Raw genomic sequence first — 6,000 nt, forward strand, 5'->3', positions numbered from 1 at the left:
GGCAATTTGCCCCAGTCCCCAGGCTCCACAGGGCCCCCACGAGAATGGCTGAGGCTCCCACCCCAGCCTCGGCCCGACCCCGCCTCTGCCCCTCTCCCAGAGCCTCAGCGCATCCAGGACCGTCCCCGCACAGCTGCACCGTGGCTCCAGCGGGGCCCCGGACCTCCATCCCGCTCAGAGCCGCATGGTAAAAGGGTGGGGCTGTGAGCTCCAGTGGGATGTGAGCTCCATCCGCTCAGCCTGGAGCTCGCTGCCCCGCCCCCTTACCACGCAGCTCTGTGTGGGGCGGAGCTCAGGGGCCCCGCTGGAGCCACGCTGCCTCTGTCAAGCGAAGCTCCTGGATGCGCTGAGGCTCCGGGTGAGGAGGGAGCTGGGGGTAAGGGGCCAGGGCCAGGGCTTGGGGGGTTGACTAAGGGGTAGGGAGTCCTGGGGATAGGGAGGGGACAGAGGTTGGGGGGTAGGTCAGTGGACAGGGAACAGGAGGGTTGGATTGTGGGCGTTCCAGGGGTCTGTCAGGACTCCACGGGGGGGTGGATAGGGATCAGGGCAGTCAGCGGACAGGGAGCAGGGGTAGGGTCCCAGGGTGGTTGGGAGTGGGGTCTCTGGGGGACAGTGAGGGGACAAGGAGCAGGATGGGTCGGGGATTCTGAGGGGGCCAGTCGGGGGGCATGAAGTGGGTGGGGGTCGGGTAGGCTGTTTGGGAGGCACAGCCTTCCTTACCCTAAAGCTCATTCAGCAATTTGAGGCTTGCAGAAGAGCCAAGCTGTTAGCTTTTCCATTAGGGCTACCATCCCTTTCACTTCTCAAATGCCAAATTATAGTCTGTATTTAATTTCAGTGCCATAGGAAGATTCATGTCAGGGGAGGGTAGCTTCATTTAAAATTAGCCACTGGGGGAGGGATCACATGAGAAGAGCAATATCCTTCCCAACCCTACCAAGGGAGACCCCCCCCCCTTCCCCTGCATTCCTTGAGGCTTCAAAGGGGTTAATTCAGTGGTTCGCAAACTGGTGACCCCTTTCACAGAGCAAACCCTTGAGTGTGACCCCCCCTTATAAATTAAAAAAACTTTTTTATATATTTAACTCTATTATAAATGCTGGAGGCAAAGTGGGGTTTGAGGTGGAGGCTGACAGCTCGCGACCCCCAGTAATAACCTCATGACCCCCTGAGGGGTCCTGACCCCCAGTTTGAGAACCCCTGGGTTAATTTAATTTTAGCACCCTGTGTCCATTCACAACCATGTGCTATTTTGAGCATTTCAATTTTCACAACATAGGCTGATCCCAGATTCGGGAACAAGCTCAAATACTCAGTTCGTGGAGTATGTACATAAGCTATACTAAAAACAAATCCCCAGTTTGTGAGGGACCCCATGGAGCCAGTCTCTGGGAAACAGATAAATGCATGGAGGTTAAGTTCATTAATGGCTATTAGCCAGGATGGGTAAGGAATGGTGTCCCTAGCCTCTGTTTGTCAGAGGGTGGAGATGGATGGCAGGAGAGAGATCACTTGATCATTACCTGTTAGGTTCACTACCTCTGGGGCACTTGGCATTGGCCATTGTCGGTGACAGGATACTGGGCTGGATGGACCTTTGGTTTGACCCAGTATGGCTGTTCTTATGTTCTATGCTAAACGAACCCAAAGTCATGGAGACAGATATGAGATAAGGAAGCCAGCAGAGTATCAGAAACCTAGAAAAATCTCTGACTGGATGGGCTCAGGTGTTTGCTCACAAGCTGAGGTGGTTCAAAAGTTTTGGATTTTTTTAAGCAGAATTTTTTTATTGTTTCTTTAAACAATCAAACACAGCAAGCAGCAAATATTTGGCTACACACCTCTGAAACCCCAAACCATATTGAGGTTTTGGCAGACTAATTTCAGCTTTTCAATTAAAAAAACCACAACAAATTTTGAAGGAAAGCAGACATTGTCCATGATTTTTTTCTGATTTTTAAAACCCCCTCGTTTTTGATCTAGAAAAAAGTTTTGATGGAAAATATTTGTCCAACCCTTTTAATGAGCTTTAGTGCCTTTTAGCACTAGTTGATGCTGAGAACCAGTGATACCTTGTAAAGAAGTTTTCTCAAAACTGGGTTTGTGCCGAGATGCAGAGGTTTATTTTTCCCAGGGCTGCCCGTGGGTGCGGAGCAAGTGGGGCAATTTGCGCCAGGCCCCGCAGGGGCCCCCACGAGAATATAGTACTGTATAGTATTGCAATTTTTTTTATGGAAGGGGACCCCAAAATTGCTTTGCCCCAGTCCCCCTGAATCCTCTGGGCGGCCCTGCATGCAGCTCCAGCTGAGATGCAGGTGCAGTTTTACAGAAAGGTGCACAGAAGGGACTTTTGCTCTGATACCCCTGTGTGCAGCTCCCTCCTCCTGGTGAAGTTCAGACAAGAGGGACTCCGAGCTGTGGATTTGCTAGGTGGGCAGCACCAGGGAGTCTCTGAAAACACTTTGTCCAGCTATCTGGAAGCAAAGGGCTGTTGTTCCTTTAAGGGCTGTCTTCAATGGTGGGATGTGGGGAGAGGAGGTGAAGAAAGAAATGGATGGACAGAAAGGACAGGAAGACTTTGGAAGTAAGTTTTTTTTACTATAGTAATTAAAATGTGTATTTTAGGTAAGGGTGGTCTTTTGAAGGATTTATTTAAAAAAAACATATGTCTAAAGATCCAAGCATTTAAGGCTAAAGATGATTGTGCATCTAAAAATCTATGCAAGGATTTTTTTTAGAGATGTGATTTTATAATCTTCACCAACTCACTAATGAAATATTTTTAAAACAAATTTTAAACTAAGGTGCTGTAGACTGACATCCTGACCAGGGCCGCCTCTGGCTTTTTTGTTGTCCCAAGCAAAATAAAAAAAAACCCCAAAAACCTGGGCAGCCAGAGCAGCGAAGCAAAAAACAAACAAACCAAAACCATGTAGGGCTACCAGAATGGCGAGTGCGTGCTCCGGCTAGTGGGGGAGGGGCGGACAGAGAAAGGGGGCGGACAGGGCTTCCTTCAGCCGGAGCACTTGCCACTCACAGGGCCGCCCAGAGGGGGGGCAAGCTGGGCGATTTGCCCCAGGCCCTGCATGGGCCCCCTGCCCCACGAGAATGTCGGAGGCTCCCCCTGCCTCCGCCTTCCCCCATCCGCTGGTGCCTCAGCGCGCTGGGTCCAGGAGTGGCCCTGGACAAAGCTAAAGCGACATGGATCCAGCAGGGCCGAGCTCCTCCCTGCTCAGAGCCATGTGGTAAGGGGGCAGGGCTGCGAGCTGCGGCCAAGTGGCAGGAGCTCAGGTCCCCCTGGAGCCAGGCCGCTGCAACGCTGTCCAGGGCCGCTTCTGGATGGGGCATGCTGAGGCTCTGGGAGAGGGGGGGAGGTGGGGGTAAGCAGCATAGTAAGCCCCTCTGAGCCGGACAGCCCCCGATCCCATCCCCCCACAGCCCTGACTCCCAGTTCCGAGCCCTGCTCCATCTGAGCCGGACACCCCCTGACCCCATCCCCCACACAGCCCTGACCCCCAGCTCCGAGCCCAGCCCCTCCAAGCCGTACACCCCCTACGCCATCCCCCCCACAGCACTGACCCCTAGCTCCGAGCCAAGCCCCTCTGAGCCACACACCCCCGACCCCATCCCCCCCATCAGCCCTGACCCCCAGCTCCGAGCCCAGCCCCTCTGAGCCGGACACCCCCTATGCCATCCCCCCCACAGCACTGACCCCTAGCTCCGAGCCAAGCCCCTCTGAGCCACACACCCCCACCCCATCCCCCCCACAGCCCTGACCCCCAGCTCCAAGCCCAGCCCCTCTGAGCCGGACACCCCCTGACCCCATCCCCCCCACAGCCCAGACCCCCAGCTCCGAGCCCAGCCCCTCTGAGCCGGGCACCCCCCGAACCCAGAGCATAGCTCCCCACCCAGTCCTGGGCAACAGAAGTGCCACCCCCAGGCAGCAACAGCCCATTATGTAATTGTAAATGTATACATACCATTAAAGCATTTAATGTTTTTAAATAATGTATTTTGTGTATTTTCACATTACTAAAAATTAATTTTTGAATGTATTTCACTGGTTATTTTTTACATTTCCAAATACATGTTACTATAGTATTGCAACTTTTTTTTAATGGAAGGGGCCCCTGAAATTGCTTTGCCCCAGGCCCCCTGAATCTTCTGGCCCTGGCCACTTGGCCCCTCCTGACGCGCCACCTGCTGGGAGAGCACCACGCCGCTCCCGCCTGCAGATGAATTGAAGGTCGGCTGGGAGGGAAGGACGTGGGCTGTCGGGCTTGCTGCAGACCAGGCACCAGCTGGGGCAGACGGAGCTTGCAGTCCGCTCCCAGCAGCTCACTCCCCTCCTCTGTGCCTCCACCCAGTACAGGGCGGCCGGAGCGGCAAAGAAAAAAAAAAGGGTGCCCTAGGATTGGACGGAGTGCCCCATAGAATATGCCACCCCAAGCACGAGCTTGCTTGGTGGTGCCTGGAGCCGGCCCTGTGTCCTGAGTAAATATTACAGTGATGCATAACTGTTTTTGTCAGTACATTCAGAAACTGACAGTATATACCTGGGGGTTGGCAAATGCCTGTTAAATGGCTTCATTACCCCTTGAATTGCTCCTTAACACTTGTGCTAATAAGTCTGGCAGGCTGGAGGCTTTTTCTCTTTTAACTACTAGATCCCCTTCCCAGGAAGACTCGTAGCCTGCAGGAAGGGTCAGAACAGGGTTAGGAAAACCAGAAGGGTGGACACTAAGACCCAGTGGTGCCCCAATTTTTCAGGTGCCCTACCGAGCTGCTTATGTTGCCTATGCCTAAGAATGGCCCTGGGTACCCCCAACCACTTGGCGCCCTAGGCGACCGCGTAGTTCGCCTAGTGGTTGCACCAGTCCTGGCTGGGAGAACTGGCCCCCAGGACAGGGTGTGAAGAGCCAGGACTGTCCCTGTGACTGGGAGCAAGTACGGGCATCATTACAATGCCCATGAGTTACGGCTACATACAGAGTTCCACTGTGACCCCTGGAACAGGCTGGTTGCAGCAGTGGATGGCTGAGCCAGGGACAGCATGTTTGTGGAGCCTCCATGGAGCTCAGAGAACAGCGCAGCTCACACCAGTATGTGCCCAGACAATCCTGCTCCTTTAATGCCAAGCAAATACAAAACGCCACTTTGCTGCAATCCACAGGGGTGTTTATTCAGGTACGGCTCCCTTCAGTGCTGTCCCACAGGCAACCCATAGGGCCTGGTCTGCATTAAGAAAAAAGGGGCATTTTTTCAATGGAGTTAACTCAGTGATGTTCACTCATGGCAGGACCAAGGCTGTAACACTGCTCTAGCTAAGTGCAGACACAGTTCTGTTTCCCTGCACACAGTAGAAACACAGAAATCCCCCAGTCTGCCCCTCCAGTGAGCTCCAACTGGCTTTGTTTCTTTTCTGCTTCCAAGATCCGGGTCACAACTCCTTCTCCTGGCTTTTCCCTCCAACAGACGCAGTCTGATGCCAGTAACCTGGCCCCTGCATTGGCAACAATGGAAACCCCTGGCTTAGCTCTGCCTTGCCCATGTGCCCAGTGCCTTTGGCAGTAGCTCCCACTGTCTGCAGCTGTTTGAACTACATAAACGATCTTGATTGCTCCATCTGTTGAGCCTAAAAGAGAGTTCTCACCCTGCCATTGGCTTTCATGAGGTCTGTGATTGTCTTAGGCCTGGGCTACACTAGCGGGGGGGCCGAATTAAGATACACCATTTCAGCTACGCTAAAGTTCGACTTACCTGGCCGCGCCTCCCCCATAGACGCCGCTTACTCCTCCTGCTGAGGTGAAGTACGGGCATCGATTCGCAGCTCGATTTATCGTGTCCAGACGAGATGCGATAAATCGATCTCCAATACATCGAACTCTACCCGCCGATGCAGGTGGGCAGTATAGACCTGCCCTTAGTATCGAAGACTCCGTGATGGCTGCCATGAGCACCTTTCAGCTATCAATCACATTCACATACTGTACTATCATA

This window comes from Mauremys mutica, chromosome 1 (genome assembly GCF_020497125.1).
Source record: "Mauremys mutica isolate MM-2020 ecotype Southern chromosome 1, ASM2049712v1, whole genome shotgun sequence".
In the NCBI taxonomy this organism is placed as follows: Eukaryota; Metazoa; Chordata; order Testudines; family Geoemydidae; genus Mauremys; species Mauremys mutica.